Source organism: Theropithecus gelada, chromosome 5 (assembly GCF_003255815.1).
Source record: "Theropithecus gelada isolate Dixy chromosome 5, Tgel_1.0, whole genome shotgun sequence".
NCBI classification, from domain to species: domain Eukaryota; kingdom Metazoa; phylum Chordata; class Mammalia; order Primates; family Cercopithecidae; genus Theropithecus; species Theropithecus gelada.
This window is the reverse complement of record NC_037672.1, coordinates 70750765-70776202: the sequence shown is the minus strand read 5'-3', so window position 1 is coordinate 70776202 and position 25438 is coordinate 70750765. Positions and strand designations below refer to the sequence as shown.

Genomic DNA, 25438 nt, shown 5'->3' with positions numbered 1-25438 from the left:
TCCCCTCCCCTCCCCTCTCCTCTCCTCTCCTCTCCTCTTCTTTTGAGATGGAGTCTCACTCTGTCACCCGGGCTGGAGTTCAATGCTGTGATCTCAGTCCACTGCAACCTCCGCCTTCTGGGCGCATGCGATTCTCCTGCCTCAGCCTTCAGAGTACCTGGGATTATAGGCACATACCACCATGCCCAGCTGATTTTTGTATTTTTAGTAGAGACAGGGGTTTCACCGTGTTGGCCAGGCTGGTCTTGAACTCCTGTCCTCACATGATCCACCAGCCTTGGCCTCCCAAAGTTCTGGGATTACAATCGTGAGCCACCGTGCCTGTCCTCCGTCCTCCATTTCTAAGGCATTGTATCATTCAGTGGTTGTTTAACAACCTTAGACAAAATCTAAGGTGTAACAACCACAGAATGATAGAGTGGTCCAAGAATACAGTGATACAGTGGTCCAAGAATTGAACCAACTCTTTTTAACCTGTTTTTTTTTTTTTCATTTTCTTTCTTTTTATATGTGATACAAATAAAATATGACTGTGTTTTTATTTTCATAGTTTAAACAATATGGAAAATAAAAAGCTATATGATACAGAGCATAAATCATGGAGCAGAAAGTAAAAGTCTCTCTTCAGTCGTTTTCCCTGAGCCTACTGAAGAGTTATTCATCTACTCTCTTCTCTTTGGATTTACATGCATTTAAATGTATATGTAGAAATATACTAAGTTGTGTTTTGCAATTGTTATAAGTTGACTTGTCTCATGTATAATGATCAATAAGCTGTTAACCTGAAAATTCACTTTGTACCTCTTAATGGCATGCAGCATTTCTATGTTAAAAGAAACATCTGGAAAAATGGCAAAACTCTACGTTCCTGAAATTTATTTTTATTCAGAGTTGGGTGTATTTTTTCTTTTGGGACCATTAGTACTTTTATACATGGTAGACTAAATTATAATATTTTAAAAATCAAAAGATATTTGGGGAGATGGAAATATGATTTGATGATTTCTGCTGATTATGTGTGCTGTCTCCTTAGTATTTTCTTAATTTAAAAAAGTGGTTAACTTATGTGTGTTTGGCATATTTTTGAGTTGATAATCTCAAATAATTATTCACTTATTACACATACACATTAAAAGTGTTCTGTCCTTGCGGATCTGTCATTTCACAGACATACCATTTTGCCTTGTTGGCTAGGTGATAGAAAATAAAGGGCAGAACATAAGAAATTATCTTTCATTGGATATTAGTTTGTTCTTTCATCTGGATTTTAAAGTATTATTGGAAAAAATATCCTTTAATCTTCTATTAAAGATAAGGTAAGTTTTTACAATGTATAGGTTGTTTGTAGGACTGAGAAGTATTGGAAATATATCTTGGCTCAACTAGTTGGCCACCCTTGAGAGCCAGTAATACCAACTGGCCAAACTTAGTTGCACCCAGTGGCAAGAGACGTTCTGAGGTTTCCCATGTATTGGGAGGAGGCCTAAGACAAAGAGGTCCTTGTAAAACTCAGCTAGAGACTTGGCTGTGGGACAGAGTCCTAGAAGAATCTGCATTAACTGTGCCCTGCCCAAAGGCATGCTGCTACAGCCTTTGTGCTGGGAACCACCAGCATCATGGAATGAGTTTGCTTCTCCAGGTAGACACTCTGAGCTTCTTTTGCTTACTGGCCCTGTTACTCCCCCTGAGCACTGGAGCTGCCGTGTAGCATCATACATCTTCTCTGTGAAGTCATATTACACAGAGATGGTTAGAAACGGTCTGATCTTTGTTTTCATGTGTGTGGTTGTTGCTGTAGAAGATAATTACTTATCCTTACATCTACCTTTCTGGCTTGATACACACACACACACACACACACACACACACACACACACACTCTTTGGCAAAAGGAATTAATGTATTGGTGAATCTTTTTTTTTTTTTTTTTGAGATAGAATCTAGCTCTGTCGCCCAGGCTGGAGTGCAGTGGCGTGATATCGGCTCGTTGCAACCTCTGCCTCCCAGGTTCAAGTGATTCTCCTGACTCAGCCTCCTGAGTAGCTGGGAATACAGGGAAGTGCCACCACCCCTGGCTAATTTTTGTATTTTTAGTAGAGATAGGGTTTCACCATGTTGGCAGGGCTGATCTTGAACTCCTGACCATAAGTGATCCGCCTGCCTCAGCCTCCGAGAGTGCTGGGATTATAGGCTTGAGCCACCATGCCCAGCCAGCACTGGTGAATCTTATGTATAATTTAGCATTGGTGAATCTTATGTATAATTTTGAAATTTATCAATACATCCATTTCTTTTGGCAAAGTATAAAGAGCATAGGATTTGAATTTAGAAGACCTTAGTTCAAATTCTGCTTCTGCCACTTAATAGTACTGTGACCTATCTGAGGCTCTGTTTCCATTTTCATTCCCCGTCTTGGTTGAGGCTTGCGAGCTTCAAATGAGATAATGTATTTAAAAGCATTTTGTGAACCATGAACTGCCACACAAATGTTGATTATTGTTATTATTTTAAATTTAGTCTCGCTGATATAATAAAACGTTAGTGATAAATGTCCCATGAGTTGTCTTAATTCCAGAGAAGACATGTGAACTAATATACAGGTCATCAAAAGGCATATTTATATAAGGGCTACTGCTAGGCAGTGTCAATCATGGGTGTGCTAATTTCATACTGGGATCTGCAAGCAGCCTTACTTGGAGAAAGGAGGAGGCACAGAACAGAGATAAATAAAGGCTTAGTTTCTGCATAGCCTTGTGAAAGACTGTTTTAAGGTTGGTGGTGTTTTATAATTTATATTGATGCTTAAAGACTAACATTTATCAATTTTTAAAAGAATAGTTTTATAAGTCACCAAATATATAAATATGGTCAAATGTGTATTCCACACTTTTCAGAGAAATTATCTAGCTCTTCTGGCAACAGTGAGAGTCCTTTGCTTACACAGTCAACAACACAGGAAAGAGATTCAGTTTTCCTATGACAAGTTTCACATCCTGGAAAATGTTTATCAGTTGGATGCTGGGGCCATCTCTAGGTTAGAAAGTATCAACAGGAAGTAGTTCAGGTTCAGATGTGGGTAGGTTCTGTGCTTCCTAGTTTGGAGAAGGGTTTCTGATGATGAGATGGGACTTGGTTTTCACTCTTCTGGCCTCATAGATGAGTGGCCAGTTTCATTTCATTGCTTGGCTCTATCTTCAGTTTATGTGCTTACTCTTTCCATTGAAAACTCCTTTAACTCTTCAGCTGAAAATGTTCTGTAGGGTTCAACTTTAGAGAAATCTTAGCAACTTTTATTTATTAGTCTAGCTATTATGTTTATTTTCATAACATCTTTTCTGAAGGAGAATGTCTAACACCTCTAGGTGTTCATAATGTGAGCCTCATTTATATTTTCAGAGAAAAGTTTTATCTTGAGTTTGAATGAACTGTTGAGTAAGCTGAGTTAAGAGACTCTCATTTTTGCTGTCTATGAGGCAGAAAAGTGGTGTGAAGGATGTATGACTTCAGCCAGTTGGCTACTGACCAGTCTTTCTATTGTTTACGCCATAGGAAACAGGGACTTTGGAGACAGGTGCTAAGGAAATGAATAGCACTTTTTTGTGTGTGTAGTTGTAGGAACCACTGTATATCCTAGAACTCTTTATTAAGAACTTACACTTATGTAATTGAAGACACATTGATTGAGCTACAGGTACCTGGTCAGGCATTGATTGAGAGACCTGTACCTGGTCTCAGGTTGCTGTGTATAGAGGTTCCCTGGGCTGTTAGGAGCTAGGAGACTGCTTGGCCTGGATAAGACCCAGAATAAGAAGCATGGTACCTCCTACAAGACTTCGAGTAGGCTGTGGGCTTCAAGATGGCTTTTAGGATGATCAGAGAGGTCAGGAGTGTAGGTTTAAGCCAGGGCCCAGGGCCAACATTCCCTGAGATGAATCAAACCCCAGTCCTCTCTGGGTTTCCAGAACAAAGGCTAGGTGTGGGGAGCCAGCACTGTGAAGAGGGCAGGGGGCATGTCTGTAGGCATTGCTGGAACTGGGGGAGACTGTCAGAGTGGCTGGGGTAATGGTTATGTAATTTATGGCAGTTGGGCCTTCCTGCGTGACAGTGGGAGGTTGAATGCCCCTTATGGGAGAGTCATGCACCATGGTTGGGCTGGAACAGCCAGCCAGAGGGCGTGGGGGCAGTGGCTCTGCTGGGGTGACCAAAGTAGGCAAGGAAAGCCACTTGTTGCACACACCCCATTTTGATCAACTGCTTTCATGCAGGATGAGGCAGGGATAGGATCATTTCTCAGACCCAGGTATTGATGTTATCTTAATTCTTTAGTCTGGAAGAACTTGATGAGAGGGCAGGCGGATGATAAGAATTTCCTTAATCAAACCCATTTTTCATGTCTCCTAGGGCTACCCCTTCATCTGCCCATCTCCAGAGAAAGATCTGAGTGCTCTCACTTCTCCAGCTTTTCTCACAAGGCAGTTGTTACTGGACTGCTGAGGGAAGTGGAAAGGAGGCCTGGGAGGGGGCTCTGATGGTGGCACCCAATCTACAGGGTCTGGAGTCAGGGTGAAGGAGGTCAGGGACTAGCAGCTGCCATAGTATGGGCACGCGGCCAGGCTGATGATGAGCAACGTGGCCAGGAAGAGGGTGGCTGTGAGCTGCAGCCGCAGCAGGACTGCTGAGATCATGGTGTGGACCACTAGCGAGCAGGATACAACCAAGAGGCATGTGATGCTGCTGCCGTGCTTCATGACAGTGGACATGAGCAGTCCATTTAGCCCTAGCTCAGCACCACAAGTTCTGCTCATGCTGACAAGCCTTCCAGGAGGCCTGGGCTGGGGCCACCAGCGGATGCAGATCTAGATTCAGGAGCACACCAAAGACATTTAGAATGTCTAGAGGCAGACATTCTAAAGTGCCAGGGGCAGCTGCCGTCTCTTCATGAGCAGCTCTGTATGCAGTGACGACAGACCTGAAATGAGGCAGTCCAGGATAAGGAGCAGCAGGCCCAGCGGATTGATATGTAGGGGCATGGGGCTGGCAGCAGCTTCTGGAGGGGGCCCAGGAAGGGTGTTCTCAAGGTCTTACGGGACGTCTGGTGGATAGCAGGCCCCCGCAGCCATCAGCAGCAGTAATGCTAACCCCTGAGGTGCAGAGAAGCAGTGCTGGAGGCAGAGCCAGTGGAACAGGGCCCGCTTCCAATCTTGAGATTTCTCAGCGCCTGATAGGTGCCGGGGTCCATGTCAGGCTGAAGATAGATCACCAGGTTGTTGTTTGTGCCACAGATCAGGGCTGATAGTGTGAAGACAGCAGCTTAGTGCCAGAGTAGGGGCCCCTTACAGCCATGCTTGCCAGCTCACTATAAGGGAGAAAGTGCTTAACAGTAGTTTGGTCAACTCAGCTCCACAGCTGAGGAGGGCTGGAATTCCGGGCACTTGGCTGTCCACGTGGCACAGTGCCAGCATGGGGGATGGGCACCATACGTGGCAGTGGATAGGAGTAGCATCAATGTCCAGTACACTCATACCCACCCCAGATCTTGGGTGGCCCGTGTAGTTAGCAAGGGGAGTGGGATTGCAACACATTTAGGGGAAATCAAGTTATGGAGCCAGCTCCCAGTAGGAGGAGCCATGGAGCATTGCCAGAGAGGATACTGAAGATCAGAGTCATTTGCCAGGGCTTGAAGAGTAAGGGACTGGTGGCCCTTGAAGCCACAGTCTTGGCGCCAGTCTGACGGAGTTAGGGGAGGGAAGAAGGAATCCAGGGTGCAGGCTGACAAGCCACTGTGCACACTCTGCAGGAAGGGAGGCAAGGATAAAGGCAGCATGAAAGTTGGAGAAACAGATGGATGACAGCCAGGGAAGCCAGATAGTGTCTCTACCTGCAGGCCCCAGCTCCTTATTCTGCCTCCCTCATTGCATCTAGAGCTATTCGGGCCCTTGCATAGTGAGTGCAAATAGTCAGTCTTTCAATGTCCTCTCCATGTTGGGCACAGCATAGCCTGAGCTGCATAGATTGTCAGCGCAGGTGCCCCTTGCAAAGCCCAATACTACTGTTGCCTTCAGTTTGGCCACCACAGCCAGCCAGGAATTCCTTGAGGAATGGGGAGGACAACAGCGAGCCATCCCGGCCCGCTCTGCTGTTGACTTTGTCTTCCATGTGCCACTGCAGGCGCTCCAGCTGCTTCTTGAGAAATGCCAGGTCCTTAAGCTTAGGCAGAGAATCCTTGTCATCTGTCACCTTCCCCGCCAAACTTCTGAAGAGCACTTTCTATAAGTCAAAAGTAAGACAGTCTTAGTTTTGTTCTGTATATTTGATGTTTGGTGCATTGCAAAAGATGGCATAGCTTAGTAGGATGTTATTTTATTTCAGTTGCAAAGTAGGAAGGGCATTGATAATTGTAGAAATGGAGAGGAGGTACATATATGAATCTGAGGCTGTATATTTAGTCTTCTGAGCTTTGGAAATAGAGATGATTTTTTTTTTTCAGTTTTAGCAAAGGAAGTATTGTAAAATTTCAGAAACAATCAGGCTATTGATAAAATATGCTTAAGTGGTAGAAAGAGCAATGCACTGAGAATAATGATTTTTAAAAAATCTTGATTCTGCTAGTAACTTGCTGAGCCTGGACAAGTCCCTTAATGTCTCTGAACCTCTGTCTTCTTTCTTATAAAATCATATTTCTGTATAACCTAAAAGGTCCCTTCCAGACCTAAAATTCTGTGACTCGGATTTTTCTCTATGGTCACAATGATTCTTTGCTTACTTCCACAGTGTATGAAGGTAACAGATATCCCTTATCAATGAAAATTACCTTTGAAAGTATAAGGCAGCAAACTGTGTTGCAAAGGGGATGTATGGAAATGGGCTGTAAATCTTGAACCTAATGGAGTTGCCTATGGCTCATTCTCTTTGGTGTGCACTACCCGCAGTGTTGACTCCTGGTGTGCTGTGATTCTGGAAGAGAGGCACTCGGTCTTGAATGTGTAGTTTTTGACAGCCTGTTTCTAGATGGGACACGCATCTAGACACACATCATTTCAACGGTGACCTTCAAGGGCAATGATGCCCCAGCCTTCAATGTGTAACTCTTAGGTAACACATCTAAAATTGGAATTTGGCAACCATATAGGAAAAGGGGATAATGTCATGTTAGGCCAAAATAGGGTATTTTGGGGATGGAAAACATCAAAGTCTATACTCTACCCAAGTATAGATTTTGGTAAATGGATTTTAGATAGATTGTTTTTCAAGCTCCTTTATGTTTCCTTAGACTTTTTCACTTTTTGTAGTAATCACTTTTTTTCTGATGTTTACAATGTTCTATTATAAATGGAGCTTACCATCTGCCATTAAGGAAAGTATAAAAATCAGGTGGTGCTAGTCTTTTTCTCTCCGTAAAGTAATTTCCATCAGACATCATTTTCCTCTGCTTTAATCTCTTCTGCGAATGTGGTAGTGATCTTAAGTCATACAGCTTGTAAGGTGAGGCACATTACAGATACAAATCTGAGGATTTAGCTGGGCAAGGGAGGGGGAGATAAATGGTAAAAAGGGAGGTGGAGACGTTTATTGATAACTCATGTAATGCTTCCTTGTGAGTAAAGAAAAGCTGATTGGTCATCTATAATAAAATGTAGCCCAAATGGCATTTGCACAGTTGTAAGGTTTATTTCACAGCAAATCAGTATGCCTATTAGCATTTCACACATATCCCTGTCTCTCTGTCAAGAATGTTTGCAGATTCTTTGTTGTTCATGCTTAAAGGCACTTTTTATCTTCTGGTGTCTTGCTAATGGACCTCCTCTTGAAAAACAACTCTTCCAGTCTACACAGATGAATCTCTTCATGACTACTCTGTTTCAGTTTTTGATTAGCTCCTCAGGAATCACAGTTTCTGTTAGGATTAGCAGAAAGAATAAGATGAGAGGCCGTAATTTTACATTGTAACTCAGGATCAAAATCATAGACTTTGAAGTATTCCTGCTCCTTCTAAACAGAATTGCAGCTATAGCATCCTGATAGGTGTTTTTCAAATCTCTTTTTCTTCCCTTCCTCTTCTTCTTCTACTTCCCTTTCTTCTTCTCCTCCCTCCCTTTTTTCCTTTTTCCCCTCCCTGCCTCCTTCTGTCCTGCCTTTCTTCTCTGTATTTTAAGTACTTCCCATAAAGACACGGACACTTGTCTGCATCTTGAAAACCCCAGATTCAGTTTCATCAACATCTATTGAATGCCTGTTATATTCTTGATTCTGTGCTAGGCCTATTCTTATGCATTGTCTTATTTAATCCCCATAATAATTATTTGAAAAAGCTATTTCATTCCCATTCCATCAATGAAGAAACTTGGGCCTGATTCACAGAGCTAGTATGTGGCAGAGGCTGAATGTGAAATTAGATCTTCTGAATTCTTCCTTTACTGGGTAGAAACTCTGCTTCATATGGTAAGTTGTATTAGGGTTCTCCAGAGAAGCAGAACAAAGAGGATATATGGAGATATACGTGTGTATATATATTTATCATAGGAATTGGCTGTTGTAATTATGGAGGGCAAGAAGTCCCACCATCTGCTGTCTGCAAGCTTGAGACCAGGGAAAGCCAGTGGTGTAATTCATTCTGAATCCAAAAGCCTGTGAATTGGTGGGCCACTGTCCTGGTCTGAGTCTGAAAGCCCAAGAACCAGGAGCGCTGATGTTTCAGAAGAGGAGAAGATGCATGCCCCAGCTTAAACACAAAGGTGAATTCACCTTTCCTCCATCTTTTTGTTTGATTTTGTCCCTGAACAAATTGGATGATGTCCAAGCTCATTGGTTGGGCAACCTTCTTTACACAGTCTACTGATTCAAATGCTGATCTCTTTCAGAAGAGGCAAACCTAGAATAATGTTTTACCAGCTATCTGGGCATTCCTTAGCCCAGTCAAGTTGACATATAAAATTAATCATCACAGAATTGCCATTATAAAAGAAACTATACCTTAGTGTGGAAGCGAGACAGCTATGATTAAGTGAGAACATGTGACCAGATTCTGGGTCCAGATTCTAAATGACTGATTCAGCCTTGGGCAAGGTTTTGACCTTGTATTTTAGACTCTTTACTGATTAAAAAGAGATAGGAAAAGTTGTCTTAGAAGAGTCTTAACCTATAGCTGTCTGTATTTACTGCAGAACCTTACTTTGATAAAATTTTAATTTTGTGGACAACTTGGAACTCTTTAGTTGGGAAATAAATTCCAGCATAGTTGTTTTTATAGCACTGCAATTGATAGAAGTTATATGATCTAAATCAATTGTTAACAAATGTGCTCAATTACTGGGCAGAATCTTATTTGATGGGATTATCAATACATATTTGTTGAATACCTACTGTGTGACTGACACTTTACATTCATGAGCTCATTTAACCCTTATATCATTTCTGTGAGTTCTCAATTATTTGCCTCAAAGATGATAAAAATGAGGCTCAGAAGAGTTAAATAATTTTTCCAAGGTCACATAACTAGTAGGTGAAGTTGGGACATGGATCTTTGAATGCACAAAAATAGCACAATTATTACTAGTGTGGGATTTTGAGTTAGATTTAAGTTCCAGTTCTGTCTCTTACTAGCAGTGTAGCCTTTGGCAAGTGACTTGATCTACCTAAACCTTCATTTTTAGATTGAGCTACTTAAGAGGTCTGTTCCATTCTAAAGATTCAATTGCAAGTATCCCTTTAGCATGGCCTGACACAGTAAGTGAGGTATGCAATGGCACCTGCTTATAAGGGTTTAGCATGTTAAATGAGAGATGAAACATAAAGATAAAAAGTGAGCATTTTTTTCATAATATATGCTAAAATGTTAAATCATGCAGTTTTAGCAAAAGATACTAGTGTGGTGCATGTGTTATATTAGACAGAACCTTGGAGTAGAGCTGGGATATGCAAAACCTTTCCCTATCTTTACCACTAGCACACTGTGAATCTCAGAGCATGTTATTTCACTTCCATGTCCTCTGTGTGTCATCCGTTCATGCATTCATAAAACATCTACAGAGAGACAGCAGTGTGTCCAGGCACACTGTACGAGGAATTTAGGAACTGGAAAAGGAGCTAACATGTGGCATCTGTTCCCGTCATGGGCCAAAGAACAGCCTAATGGGAGGAGAGACAGACGTATGAAGACTTTGTAATGCAGTGTGAAAAGTGGTATTGTAGTGTTCAGAGCCAGGGGAGGCTTTATGGAAGAGGTGACAATTGAAGAAGCAATGAAGATGAGAAGGGACTCTGCATTATTCATCTTTATAGTAATATTTCCTAAAGCATTGAGTGCCGTGCCCAACACATAGTAGGCACTCAATAGTGAATTGGATACTGATTTGCAAGGCGGACTTGTTTTCAACATCCATTCCTTCCTGTGTTTCTTGTTAAAGCTCCTCTACCTCTTGAGGGAGCTCCACAGGGACTCAGTTCAAGTCCCTAATTCTCTTAGTGACAGTACACCAGGGTGGTTAAGAGCATAGGCTCCGAAGTCAGACTTCCTGGTTTCAGTTTCTGTCTGCTATTTGTTAGCTGTCTGACCTTGAGCAGTTACTAAGCTTTCTGTGCCTCTGTTTCCTTATCTATAAAATGGGATAATAGGCTGGGTATGATGGCTTACACCTATAATCCCAGCACTTTGGGAGGCCAAGGCAGGCGGATGATGAGGTCAAGAGATTGAGACCGTCCTGGCCAACATGGTGAAACCCCGTCTCTACTAAAAATACAAAAATTAGCCAGGCGTAGTGGCGCTCGCGCCTGTAGTCCCAGCTACTCGGGAGGCTGAAGCAGGAGAATTGCTTGAACCTAGGAAGCAGGGGTTGCAGTGAGCTGAGATCGCGCCCCTAAACTCAGTTTGGCAACAGAGCAAGACTCTGTCTCCAAAAAAAAAAAAAAAAAAAAAAAAAAAGATAATAATACCTAGCATTATTAAATGGAAACAATTAAATGCAAAGAACTTTGAATGGGGACTAAGCACTAAGAATAGTAATTGCATAATGAATGTTAGCAATTTTTATTTTTCATTTTGATACATTTTGCACTGAGTTCATTTATTAGAGTCCCACTTCACAAATACTCAGTTACCTGCAAAAATAGAATTTTTCTGATTGACAGTGGTCAAAAAGAAAAGGTGACTTATTTTAGGAAAGATGTTGCTTTTTCTTCGCCTGTTCTTGCTTTAAAGCATGGATCATAAGGTCCTAGTTAATGCCACAAGGAGCTCACATGTATTTTGCTAATTATAAGTCATGCTTCTCAGTGGCCCTTTTAACTGTTCAAATGACCTCTGGTTTCTGATTTTTCTTTACTCTTTATTAATAGTTAACAAACTGTTTAATGCATGGTAGGAAAGCCAAGTAAGCCTGAAGCATTTAGAAAATGGCATGTGAATTAGTTGTAAACTGTTTCAGTAAACATTAAATGGGTGGCAATTACTTAAAGTGATTGCCTAAGTTTCATTAAAGTATTTAAAAGAAAAATATGTGCTTAATGCTGCTTTAATTATAAGGAACTTATTAGAGTAGCTTCCATCTAGGGTTTACCAAGTTAGCCTAATTCATAACCTCACCTAGGGCATTTTATACACATGCATTTTATACACATTTCTCATTTCACCCCTCACCCCCTGCCTCACTGAGACTCAAACCTGGTAATCTGTGTTTTTAATTATTTCAGGTGAATCTGCCAATGAGACCTGGTTGGAAAACACTGCTCAGGTGTTGTCTGGTTAAAAGCTTGCTTTCGATTTTGCATTCAACAATTGGAAAAAGCTCTTAAAGATTCTTCAGTATAACTGGTTACCAAGGGTTAATCATGGTGAATATAGAATGAGACTAGCTGAGGAAATGGAAGTCTGTGATTTTTGATTGCCTTGTTAAATTGTCAACAGCAGCAGCACCACCATCATTGATTGGGTTATGGCAGGAAATGCTATAGTTAGATTTGCTACAAATTAGTTTAGATAGAGAGTATGGGTGAAAATAAGGTAATCTTATCAGATGTTGTCTGATAAATGGAAGCAGTACATTTATCAGCAGAGTTGCAAAAGAAATGTTGAGTACACCTTTGAAACAAGGTTGCCTGCCGTGGATTATAGCAAACATAAATATTCTGAAGGTATGTGGAATCAATAAAAACCAAAGGTGTCAAGATGAAAAGAGCAGTCAGCTTGTATAGGTGCCCACAACTACTAATCATAACTTGATAGGTGTGGAAAGAACTGCTGAATACCCTCCCTCCCTCACTGCCCCAACTATGGCATTGCCCTAGATAGCCTTCTAAAACACACACCTGATTGTGCCACTCCCTGCCCACAACCCTCCATACTTTTCTATTCATATGCTGGGATAAAGTCTAAATGCCTTATCAAAGTATATAGGGCCATTCACGATTTATCTACTATATACTTTTATAGTCTTCGTTCTCTTCTCTTGCCACATTTTCATGCTATATGCTCAAGCCAATTGAAGTCTATACATGTAGTCTTCCAAAGTGCTTTGAGAGAAAAAAATCATATACCACATTATTCTGTGATAGACCCTAACACAGTGCCTAGTAGGGGCTCAATATACATAGTAGTTGTTTAATAAATGTTTATTGACAAATGAATAAATCAAAACACAATTACTGTAATGATCTCGTTACATGTGGATGTTTCCCTTTTCAGATATAAGCCCATCCAGAGCACTATAGTGTGCACAGTTACTGGCACATAATAGATAGTCATTAAGCATTTATGGGGATCTGGCAAAATGGCCAAATAGGAACAGCTTTGGTCTGCAGCTCCCCGAGACCAATGCAGAAGGCGGGTGATTGCTGAACTTCCAACTGAGGTACCTGGTTCATCTCACTGGGACTGGTTAGACAGTGGATGCAGCCTATGGAGGGTGAGCAGAAGCAGAGGAGGGTGTCGCCTCACCCAGGAAGCTGGGGAACTCCCTCCTCTAGCCAAGGAAAGCCATGAGGGGCTGTGCTATCTGGCCCAGATACTACGCTTCTCCCATGGTTTTTGCCATCTGCAGACCAGGATATTCCCTCATGTGCCTACACCACCAGGGCTCTGGGTTTCAAGCACAAAACTGGGCGGCTGTTTGAGCAGATGCCAGGCCAACTGCAGGAGTTTTTTTTGTTTCATACCCCACTGGTGCCTGGAACCCCAGTGGTGCCTGGAACCCCAGTGAGAGAAAACCGTTCTCTCCCCCTGGAAAGGGGGCTGAAGCCAGGGAGCCAAGTGATCTCACGCAGTGGATCCTACTCCCATGGAGCCCAGCAAGCTACGAACTACTGGCTTGAAATTCTTGCTGCCAGCACAGCAGTCTGCAGTCGACCTGGGACACTCAACTTTGGTGGAGGGAGGGGTATCCACCATTACTGAGGCTTGAGTAGGTGGCTTTCGCCTGACTATGCTAAGGACTGGAAGTAACTCAACACAGCACGGCAAAGTGGCTGTGGCCAGACTGCCTTTCTAGATTCCTTTTCACTGGGCAGGGCATCTCTGAAAGAAAGGCAAGAGCCCCAGTCAGGGGCTTATAAATAAAACTCCCATCTCCCTGGGACAGAGCAACTGGGAGAAGGGGCAGCTGTGGGTGCAGCTTCAGTGGACCTAAACATTCCTGCCTGCTGGCTCTGAAGAGAGCAGCAGATCCTGACAAGGAGGGTTCTCCCAGCACAGTGCTCGAGCTCTGCTAAGGGACAGACTGCCTCCTCACATGGGTCCCTGATCCCCATGCCTCCTGACTGGGAGAGACCTCCCAACAGGGGTTGACAGACACCTCATACAGCAGGAAGGAGCAGGCAGGAATCTTCACTGTTCTGCAGACTCCACTGGTAATATCCAGGCAAGTAAGGTCTGTAATGGACCTCCAGCAAACTCCAGCAGACCTACAGGAGAGGGGCCAGACTGTTGGAATAAAAACTAACAAACAGAAAGCAATAACATCAACATCAACAGAAAGGACCCCCCCACACACACAGAAACCCCATCCAAATGTCATCAGTCTCAAAGATCAAAGGTAGATAAATCCATGAAGATGAGGAAAAATCAGCACACAAATGCTACAAATTCCAAAAACCAGAATGCCTCTTCTCCTCCAAATGATCACAACTCCTTTCCAGCAAGGGCACAAAACGGGACAGAGAATGAGTTTGACGAATTGACAGAAGTAGGCTTCAGAAAGTGAGTGATGACAAACCCCTCTGAGCTAAAGGAGCATATTCTAACCCAATGCAAGGAAGCTAAGAACCTTGACAAAGGGTTACAGGAACTGCTAACTAGAATATCCGATTTAGAAAAGAACATAAATGACCTGATGGAGCTGAAAAACACAGCACGAGGACTTCGTGAAGCATATGCAAGTATCAATAGCCAAATGGATCAAGCAGAAGAAAGGATATCAGAGATTGAAGATGAAATTAATGAAATAAAGCATGAAGACAAGATTAGATAAAAAAGAATGAAAAGGATTGAACAAAGCCTCCAAAAAATATGCGACTCTGTGAAAAGATCAAACTTATGATCGATGGGGTCCCTGAAAGTGATGGAGGGAATGGAACCAAGTTGGAAAACATACTTAAGGAAATTATCCAGGATAACTTCCCCAACATAGCAAGACACACCAACGTTCAAATTCAGGAAATACAAAGAACACCACTAAGATACTCCTTGAGAAGGGCAACCCCAAGACACATAATCGTCAGATTCTCCAAGCTTGAAATGAAGGAAAAAAGAACGTTAAGGGCAGCCAGAGAGAAAGGTCAGGTTACCTACAAAAGGAAACCTATCAGACTAACAGGAGATCTCTCTGCAGAAATCCTACAAGCCAGAAGAGAGTGGGGCCCAATATTCAATATTTTTAAAGAAAAGCATTTTCAACCCAGAATTTCATATCCAGCCAAACTAAGTTTCATAAGGGAAGGAGAAATAAAATCCTTTGCAGAAATGCTGAGGGATTTTGTCACCACCAGGCCTGCCTTACAGGAGCTCCTGAAGAAAGCACTAAATATGAATAGGAAAAATTGGTACTAGCCGCTGCAAAAACACACCAAAATATAGAGACCAGGGACACTATGAAGAAACTGCCTTAACTAATCTGCAAAATCACCAGCTATCATCACGATGACAAGATCAAATTCACACATGACAATATTAACCTTAAATATAAATGGGCTAAGTGCCCCAATTAAAAGGCACAGATTGCCAAATTGGATAAAGAGTCAAGACCCATTGGTGTGCTGTATTCAGGAGACCCATCTCACATTCAAAGCCACACATAGGCTCAAAATCAAGGAATGAAGGAATATTTACCAAGCAAATGGAAAGCAAAAAGCAAACAAACAAACAAAACACAGGAGTTGCAATCCTAGTCTCTGATAAAACAGACTTTAAGCCAGCAAAGATAAAAAAAGACAAAGATGGGCATTACATAATGGTGAAGGTATCAATGCAACAAGAAGAGCTAACTATCCTAAATGTATATGCACCCAATATAGGAACACCCAGATTTATAAAAACAAGTTCTTAGAGAACTAAAAAGAGACTTAGACTCCTGCACAATAATAGTGGGAGACTTTAATACCCCACTGTCAATATTAGATCAACGAGACAGAAAATTGACAAGGATATTCATGATTTGAACTCAGCTCTGGACCAAGCAGACCTAGTAGATATCTGCAAAACTCTCCACCCCAATCGACAGAATATACATCTTACTCTAAAATTGATCACGTAATTGGAAGTAAAATACTCCTCAGCAAATGCAAAACAGTGGAAATCATAACAAACAGTCTCTTAGACCACAGTGCAATCAAATTAGAACTCAGGATTAAGAAACTCACTCAAAACCACACAAGTACATGGAAACTGAACAACTTGCTCCCAAATGAATACTTGAGTAAATAACAAAATTAAGGCAGAAGTAAATAAGTTCTTTGAAACCAATAAGAACAAAGACAAAATGTACCAGAATCTCTGGGACACAACTAACACAGTGTTTAGAGGGAAATTTATAGCACTAAATGCCCAAAGGAGAAAGCAGGAAAGATCTAAAATTGATACCCTAGCATCACAATGAAAAGAACTAGAGAAGCAAGAGCAAACAAATTTAAAAGCTAGCAGAAGAAAAGAAATAACTAAGATCAGAGCAGAACTGAAGGAGATAGAGACACGAAAAACCCTTCAAAAAATCAATGAATGCAGGAACTGGTTTTTTGAAAAGATTAACAAAATACATAGACTGCTAGCCAGACTAATAAAGAAGAAAAGAGCCTGCCTTCCAAGACTGTGGAGGAAATTCCACAAGATAGTAATTATTACAATAAAGATGTCAAAAAGCAAACTTTCAACAAGTTGAGTTGAAAAAAATCTAAATGGCTTTTATTAATGATTCATGAATTGGGCACCATCCCATCCGTAAAATAGAAGGAATTCCAATAAGCAGAGCAGAGAGGGTTGGTTTTATAGGCAGAAAAGTGGTGAAGAAGCAAAAAATAGAGAACAAAAAGTAGATTGTTCATTTTTTTTTTTACTTATTTTTATTTATTTATTTATTTTTAATGATGGAGTCTCGCTGTGTTGCCCAGGCTGGAGTGCAGTGGTGTGATGGCAGCTCGCTGCGGCCTCATCCTCCTGGGCTCAAGTGATCCTCCCACCTCAGTCTCGTAAGTAGTTGGAACTGCTGGCATGCATTACTGCATTCGGCTAGTTTTTTAGTTTTTTGTAGAGACAGGGTCTCATTATGTTGCCTGGGCTGGTCTGGAACTCCTGGGCTCAAACAGTCTTCCCACCTTGGCCTCCCAAGGTGCTGAGATTACAGGTGTGAGCCACCACACCCAGCAAATTGTTCATTTCAAAGTTACTTTCCTTATAGGGTTAGAATAGAGGGGACTTCATTATCATACTGGCTCAGATAAACTGGGTCCCTTCTGATTGGCCACTGTGAATATCTTATTTTTTGGAAAGTTGGCTCATTTTAAAGTTCAATTTGATTACAGGGCACCTAGAACTAGTGACTCCATTCTGGTTTGGTTTGCTCTGTTGGGCCTAGTCCAGGAGCTCAGCTGAAAACAATGGCCTCCCACAATTTTTATTTAAGAAGATAATAACAATTGTTAATGCTTACTGGAGGCTATTTCATTTAATTCTCACAGTAGTCTTGAACGACATAGTTTCCATAATTACCCCCAATTTGTACATGGAGAACCTGATACACCAAGATGTATGTCAATGCACTTTGAAAACTCAAGCCCGAATTAGCCGGGCGTGGTGGCAGGCACCTGTTATCCCAGCTACTTGGGAGGCTGAGGCAGGAGAATAGCTTCAACTCGGGAGGCGGAGTTCGCATTGACCCAAGATTGCACCACTGTACTCCAGACTGGGCGACAGAGCAAGCTTCCATCTCAAAAAAAAAAAAAAAAAAAAAAGGAAAGAAAAACAAAACTCAAGCCTGGTGGCCAGGCACAGTGGCTCGTGCCTGTGGTCCCAGCACTTTGGGAAGCTGAGGTTGGTGGATCACCTGAGGTCAGGAGTTCGAGACCAGCCTGACCCATCTCTACTAAAAATACAAGGATTGGCCAGGCCTAGTGGTGTGTGCCTGTGGTCTCAGCTACTCGGGAGGCTGAGACAGGAAAATTGCTGGAGCCTGGAGGGCAGAGGTTGCAGTGAGCTGGGATCCCACCACTGCACTCCAGCCTCCAGAGTGAGACTCTGTCTAAAAAAAAAAAAAAAAAAAGAGAGAGAGAGAGAACTCAAGCCCTATGCAAGTATGGAGATTGATTGGGATGAGACTGTTGAGGGATAGAAATACAAATGTGACTTTAGGGAAGTCACATCCCCAAACTGGGGTTAATTTTCTTATCTGTAAAATGAAGAAGTTGAACTCTTTGAAGGTACATTCAAAACTCCGAGTCTAACTAGAAAAATTGAATGTGGTTCATTGTCCTTACACTATGAATAAATAATTTCATGAAAAAAAAAGAGAAGAGAAGAATCAAATAGACACAATAAAAATTGGTAAAGGGGATATCACCACTTATTCCACAGAAATACCAACTACCATCAGAGAATGGTATAAACACCTCCAGCAAATAAACTAGAAAATCTAGAAGAAATGGATAAATTCCTGGACACATACACTCTCCTAAGATTAAATCAGGAGGAAGTTGAATCCCTGAATAGAGCAATAACAGGTTCTGAAATTGAGGCAGTAATTAATAGCCTGCAAACCAAAAAAAGCCCAGGATCTGGCGGATTCACAGCTGAATTCTACCAGAGGTACTAGGAGGAGCTGGTACCATTCCTTCTGAAATTATTCCAAACAGTAGAAAAAGAGGGACTCCTCCCTAACTCATTTTATGAGGCCAATGTCATCCTGATTCAAAAACCTGGCAGAGACACAGCAAGAAAAGAAAATTTCAGGCTAATATCCCTGGGGAACATTGAGGTGAAAATCCTCAGTAAAATACTGGCAAACCGAATCAAGCAGCACATCAAAAAGCTCATCCACCATGATCAAGCTGGCTTCATCCCTGGGATGCAAGGCTGGTTCAACATATGCAAATCAATGAATGTAATCCATCACATAAACAGAACCAATGACAAAAACCACATGATTATCTCAATAGATGCAGAAAAGGCCTTTGATAAAATTCAACATCCCTTCATAGTGAAAACTTTCAATAAAGTAGGTATCGATGGGACATCAAAATCATAAGAGCTATTTATGATAAACCCATAGCCAGTATCATACTGAATGGACAAAAGCCGGAAGCATTCCCTTTGAAAACTGGCTTAAGACAAGGATGCCCTCTCTCACCACTCCTGCTCAACAGAGTATTAGAATTTCTGGCCAGGGCAATCAGGCAAGAGAAAGAAATAAAGCGTATTCAAATAGGAAGAGAGGAAGTCAAATTGTCTCTATTTGCAGATGACATGATTGTACATTTAGAAAACCCCATTGTCTCAGCCCAGAAACTCCTTAAGCTGATAAGGAACTTCAGCAAAGTCTCAGGATACAAAATCAATATGTAAAAATCACAAACATTCCCATACACCAAAAATAGACAAACAGAGAGCCAAATCACAAGTGAACTTTCATTCACGATTGCTACAAAGAGAATAAAATACCTAGGAATACAACTTACAAGGGATATGAAGGACCTCTTCAAGGAGAACTACAAACCACTGCTCAAGGAAATGAGAGAGGACACAAACAAATGGAAAAACATTCCATGCTGATGGATGGGAAGAGTCAATGTCGTGAAAATGGCCATATGGCCCAAAGTAATTTATAGATTCGATGCTATCCCCATCAAACCACCATTGACTATCTTTACAGAATTAGAAAAAACTACTTTAGATTCCATATGGAGCCAAAAAATCCTGTATAGCCAAGAAAATCCCAAGCAAAAAGAACAAAGCTGGAGGCATCATGCTACCTGACTTCAAACTATACTACAAATCTATAATAACCAAAACAACATGTTACTGATACCAAAACAGATATATAGACCAATGGAACAGAACAGAGACCTCAGAAATAACACCACACATCTACAACCATCTGATCTTTGACAGACCTGACAAAAACAAGCAATGGGGAAAGGATTCCCTATTTAATAAATGGTGCTGGGAAAACTGACTAGCCATATGCAGAAAACAGAAACTGCACCCCTTCCTTACACCTTATACAAAAATTAACTCAAATGGATTAAAGACTTAAATGTAAAACCTAAAACCATAAAAATCCCAGAAGAAAACCTAGGGAATACCATTCAGGACATAGGCATGAGCAAAGACTTCATGACTAAAACACTAAAAGCAATTGCAACAGAAGCCAAAATTGACAAATGGGATCTAACTAAACTAAAGAGCTTCTGCACAGCAAAATAAATTATCACCAGAGTGAACAGGCATCCTACATAATGGGAGAGAATTTTTGCCATCTATCCATCTGACAAAGGTCTAATTTCCAGAATCTACAAGGAACTTAAACAAATTTACAAGAACTAAAAAAAAAAAAAAAAAAAAAAACCGTCAAAAAGTGGGCGAAGGATATGAACAGACACTTCTCAAAAGAAGGCATTTATGCAGCCAACAAACATATGAAAAAAGCTCATCATCCCTGGTCATTAGAGAAATGCAAATCGAAATCACAATGAGATACCATCTCACGCCAGTTAGAATGGTGATCATTAAAAAGTTTGGAAACAACAGATGCTAACGAGGATGTGGAGAAATAGAAATGCTTTTACACTGGTGGTGGAGTGTAAATTAGTTCAACCATTGTGGAACACAGTATGGCGATTCTTCAAGGATCTAGAACCAGAAATACCATTTGACCCAGCAATTCCATTACTGGGTGTATACCCAAAAAATTATAAATCATTTTATTATAAAGACACATGCACACATATGTTTATTGCAGCACTGTTTACAATATAACGACTTGGAACCAACCCAAATGACCATCAATGATTGACTGGATATAGAAAATGTGGCACATATCCACCATGGAATACTGTGCAGCCATAAAAAGTAATGAGTTCATGTCCTTTGCAGAGACATGGATGAAGCTGGAAACCATCATCCTCAGCAGACTAACAGAGGAACAGAAAACCAAACACTGAATGTTTTCACTCATAAGTGGGAGTTGAATAATGAGAACACATGAATGCAGGGAAGGGAACAACACACACTGGGGCCTTTTAGGGGGTGGGGTGCAAGGGGAGGGAGAGCATTAGGACAAATTCCTAATGCATGTGGGGCTTAAAACCTAGATGATGGGTTGGTAGGTGCAGCAAACCACCATGGCATATGTACACCAATGTAACAAACCTGACGTTCAGCACATGTATCCTAGAACTTAAAGTAAAATAAAATAAAATTAAAAAAGAGGTTGTGAATTTATCAATAACATGATAAAATTACAGACTGCAGTGCATACCATATCATAGGGAACTCTTATTATGCTGTTGAAGGGAGATTGGGTAAGCTAGAAATACTAAATAATAGTATGTTTGATTTTCTTAGAGTTTATAAAATTATCAAGCCAAAAAATGACTATCTGAATCTTGGAAGACTGGAAATTTGGCTGACTTCTTTTAGGTTTCTTCCTTTCCCACAGAATTCTTTGTTTCTCCCTCTATTCTGTGCCCATTAGTATTAAACCTGAAACTGATGCAAACCCCGTAGAAACAGAGCTGACCTATCCAGTTACTCTCCTGATAGTTTTCAGCCCACCTAGGTTTAGAGGACAGTTGTTTTGAACTATATACGGACTTTGGCTTGAGTTGGGTTCTCTAGGAAAACAAAAAATAGACAAAAGACATTGAATAGTGATTACTTTTTTAAATCATAGCTTTATTATGGTAAGAAACTGGAAGGATTCAAAAGAGTTGGTCATACTTACTTGGATTCAGGTCAAGCCATTGCCAAGCCGTGGTACAGCCACTGATGTGGACCTTTTTCAATAGAGGCAGAGAAGACTTTATTCTCAGACTGGGCTCTAAGTACTCCTGGGGTTGAGTACAGTATAAATATATTTACCTGAAACATCCCTTTTATTTGGATATTTGGAAGGAATATTTTTATAATAAGGTAAACCTAGAACTATTAATTTTAAATATGAAATGTAAAAGTCTTTGAAGACAAAGCATGGAGCTTTGCAGAGATACTTTGAGGCCGGGTGGATGCCTCAGTTATTCCGTCTGACTAAAGTGTTGAAGAACACACACATTATACTAGTATTGGTTTGTAACATGGAAGATAGCATAGACATTAAGTCTTTGTTTTTTGAGTTAATCACTGAGGGAAACTGAAGTTCCATTTCACCACTTCCTGGGTATAGTGACAGTGGTACAATCTCTAGCTTCACTTTGTTGCATAAGAAACCAATTATGATCCAAAGCTGCAAAGAAAGATGCATTTCTGCCTTTAAGAACAAGTTTAAATCATGAACTGCTTTATTTAGAGCCAGTTGGAGGTCGCATACTGCTGGCAATTCCAAACCATTTAAAAAACAAAAGTTACGGTTATTAATTTTCGAAGCCACAAAAGCATGAATCAACATTATAGCAGTGTCAGTATCTCAGTAGGAACTAGTTTCAACTGAACTGTGGCAGCAAAATAAACGTTTGCAGATTGTTTTGACCAAATGTCATCCTCTGGGCTTTAATTTATTTGCCAACAGCCTTACTTTTGAAAAAAATCTTGCTGCACTTGAAGTTTAAAAGAAAATCCTCCCTCTGAACATTCTGGACCTTAACAAATAACTCTATCTGCAAGCATTTGTAATGTGGATCTGCAAATGTTTTAGAATGCAATAGGTTGCTAAGAGATATGTCTGTAAACATCTGTTTGACATATTTCACCGTGGTGGAGATTAGGGACCCCTGCTACCCCTGGTGGGACAGGCCTTTTTTAAAAAAACAGAATTCACCTGTGGGTTTTGAAAATTATTTATTTGTTTATTATGATTTTTAAAAATTTAAAATTTTTAAAGTTCCAGATACATGTGCCAAATGTGCAAGTTTGTCACATAGGTAAATGTGTGCCACAGTAGTTTGCTGCACCTATCAACCCATCACGTAGATATTAAACCTTGCATGTATTAGCTATTTATCTTGATGCTCTCCCTCCCTCCAACCCCCACAGTCCCCAGTGTGTGTTGTTTCCTTCCCTGTGTTCCATGTGTTCTCATTGTCCAGCTCCTTCTTATAAGTGAGAACATGTGGTGGTTGGTTTTCTGTTCCTGCATTAGTTTGCTGAGGATAATGGCTTCGAGCTCCATCCATGTCCCTGCAAAGGGCATGATCTCATTCTGTGATTTATTTTTAAAGAGATAGAATCTTGCTGTATTGCTCAGGCTGGACTTGAACTCCTGGGCTCAAGCAGTCCTCCAGCCTCAGCCACTCAAGTAACTGAGACTACAGGCATGCACCAGTATGGCCGGCTCACATGTGTTTATAAGGTTCTCTAGACAAGGCTGTAACAGGGTTGTGTGTGTGTGTGTGTGTGTGTGTGTGTGTGTGTACTGTCAGATGATTTTATTCCTATTTTTCTAGTGTACACCCATCATTTGAAGCTTAGGCACATGCAACTCTAGGAGGTGAGTTTATTCCCTGAAATGAATATCTTTTTTGAAAGTTGCTTGACAAGTGTGAAGAAAATCATTTTCCAAAGCATTAACATCAATTTTATACAAAATTCTGCCTGTGTGTGTTTATATGCATTTCATCTGACTCTTAAACAGATCTATAACTCCCAAAGTTAGAACTGACAAATTTATAGGCTAAGTTGTTTGAGCTCTGGAATGAATTTAGACAGTTCTTAAAGCCATTTAAAATCAGAGGAAAATACATTAAAAGGAATAGAAGGGATAGCTTGTCGGAAAGTAAAGGAATAATGGCTCAATCCCAAGCTTAGTATAGGGAAAGTTGAACACTCATTGCAAAGTATTTGATAATACGTAGTCCTTGGATACTTTAAAAAGAAAAACAAACATTGTTATTATCAAATTATCAAGATTTTAACATGCCTCATTTTCAAAGAGTTCAAACCAATGGCTAGATATGTTTTTGAAATCTCCTGTTTGGACAGTGGGATTTAGAAGGGTGCCCTATGTTCACAAATACAGTAGAAATAGAAATGATGGGGGAAGCACAGTACAGCAGAAAGAGTATGGACTTTATGGTCAGACAAAGCTACATAACTGTTAAGTCTAGATCTCCCCATTACTAGATATGTGATCTGGGTAATGTATGCAATAACCTCATTGAATACATATCATATATGAATATAGAAATAATACTTAGGTTATGGGAATGTTCTGAGGATTAAAGGAGATATGTTCACAATAAGTGCTATTTATCAATAGATGTTCTTATTAGGTAATATTTCTAATCTAGTGTCCTTACCAAACTGCTTGGCCAGGAAAAAATAGAAAGCAAGCTGTGAAGATTCTCTTCAGTAAACCTCATAACTGTCGTTTGAAGAGGCTTGCAAGTGGTGATGAACTGAAAGAAGAAAAATAAAACTTGTGATAATGGAAAATAGAAGTATAAGTTTTGGAAAAAAAGACTGCAGTGGATGTGTAGCCCAGTTTGTACACACTCCAAATAACATTGGAAAGCCAAGTTATTGTTCTCAAAGTCTGCTCATTTTAAATAGTAATAGATTCAAGATAGAGGAGAAACTCACTTATGAAGTGAGCTTGATCTCAGCATGTGAAAGGATACATTTTTTTTGACTTAGTTCAGAACATGCTAATTTCATAGGCAAATTAACCAATTGTCATTCATGTCAGGACATACCATGCAGACGTTTCAGAACAATTTTAATTGCAGTTGACATTTTTGAAATGAATTCTTGGACATACACATCTATATGGCGTGGATGTGTCACTCTGTAGGAGAAAACAGTGTCAGCTGATTTAATAACTAAAGAATAAATTTTAATATTTAGGCATATTTTACATTAGTGACAAAAAAAAAAACTCGATTAGAAACTGACTTTCAGAGTTCTATTTAGGGAATTCATTTAGCTGACATCACAGGTAACTCTTAAATAGCGCCTTTAGTGTGTTTTCAAGTAGGATTAGGTGAATATAACGTTACAAGAACTATGCATTGGCCAGTTTTTCTTTGAGTGTACAAGACAGAAGTTTAGAGTTTATTTAACTATAATTTATTTTTATGTAAACCAGTAATGGAATCTTTAAAAATATTTAGGTTCTTGTTCTGAAAAATTAAGTTTTTTTTTAAAGGAACATGGTTAATGACTGATTTACACGTGTTATTTTAACATGAGTTTTGTTCTATTGTAGTGGAGAATTACACTTCCTACCATCTCCACTATGCAAGAGTAGAGAGTGGCTGGACATATCTTAGGCTATAATGATCTTAATATGTGTGTTTTGGGTGCAGCTCAGAGATAACCAATGTTGTTTAAAATTCATTGGTGTCTCTTGGATTGCTGATTCTGTTTTGTTTTTAAGTCAGATTACTACTTGAAGAGGAAAACTTAAATGATTGTCAGTAGGACCTGTGAATCAAAACTTGTTCTGTACATAAAATATTCAGATTCATTTCAGTAAGTAACCCTTGTGCATAGCTTAGTTCCTTTCACTACATATTCTTTTTATCTGTGAACCATCGTGCATACTTTTCCTTTTCATTCTGTCTGTAGAAATCCTCATTCTATTCACGTGCTTTATTTTTCCATTGGATTTTCAGGTTTACTTAGATCTTTGGAGTTGGTTATATGCCTTTACCTCTTTAGGTCACTTTCACTGAGGTTTATTTATCTTGGCCACAATTCGTGGGAAATTCACTGAAAACTTCATTCATTGTGCAACTTCTTTAGGTAGTTGGCATTTAAATACTGCTAGTTAGTGCTCACTGTACATCTTTGACTAAATAACAGGGTAAATAAAGG

General features: G+C 40.4%; 1 protein-coding gene and 1 pseudogene across 5 annotated transcripts in view; one reads left to right on the top strand and one right to left on the bottom strand.

Annotated features, from left to right (window-relative positions):
* The window catches only part of SLC4A4 (solute carrier family 4 member 4), a 385984-nt gene that overhangs the window by 112502 nt on the left and 248044 nt on the right, over nt 1-25438 (top strand). The gene's annotated exons all lie outside the window — the stretch shown is intronic.
* Nucleotides 4581-12736, bottom strand: LOC112625153 (annotated as a pseudogene).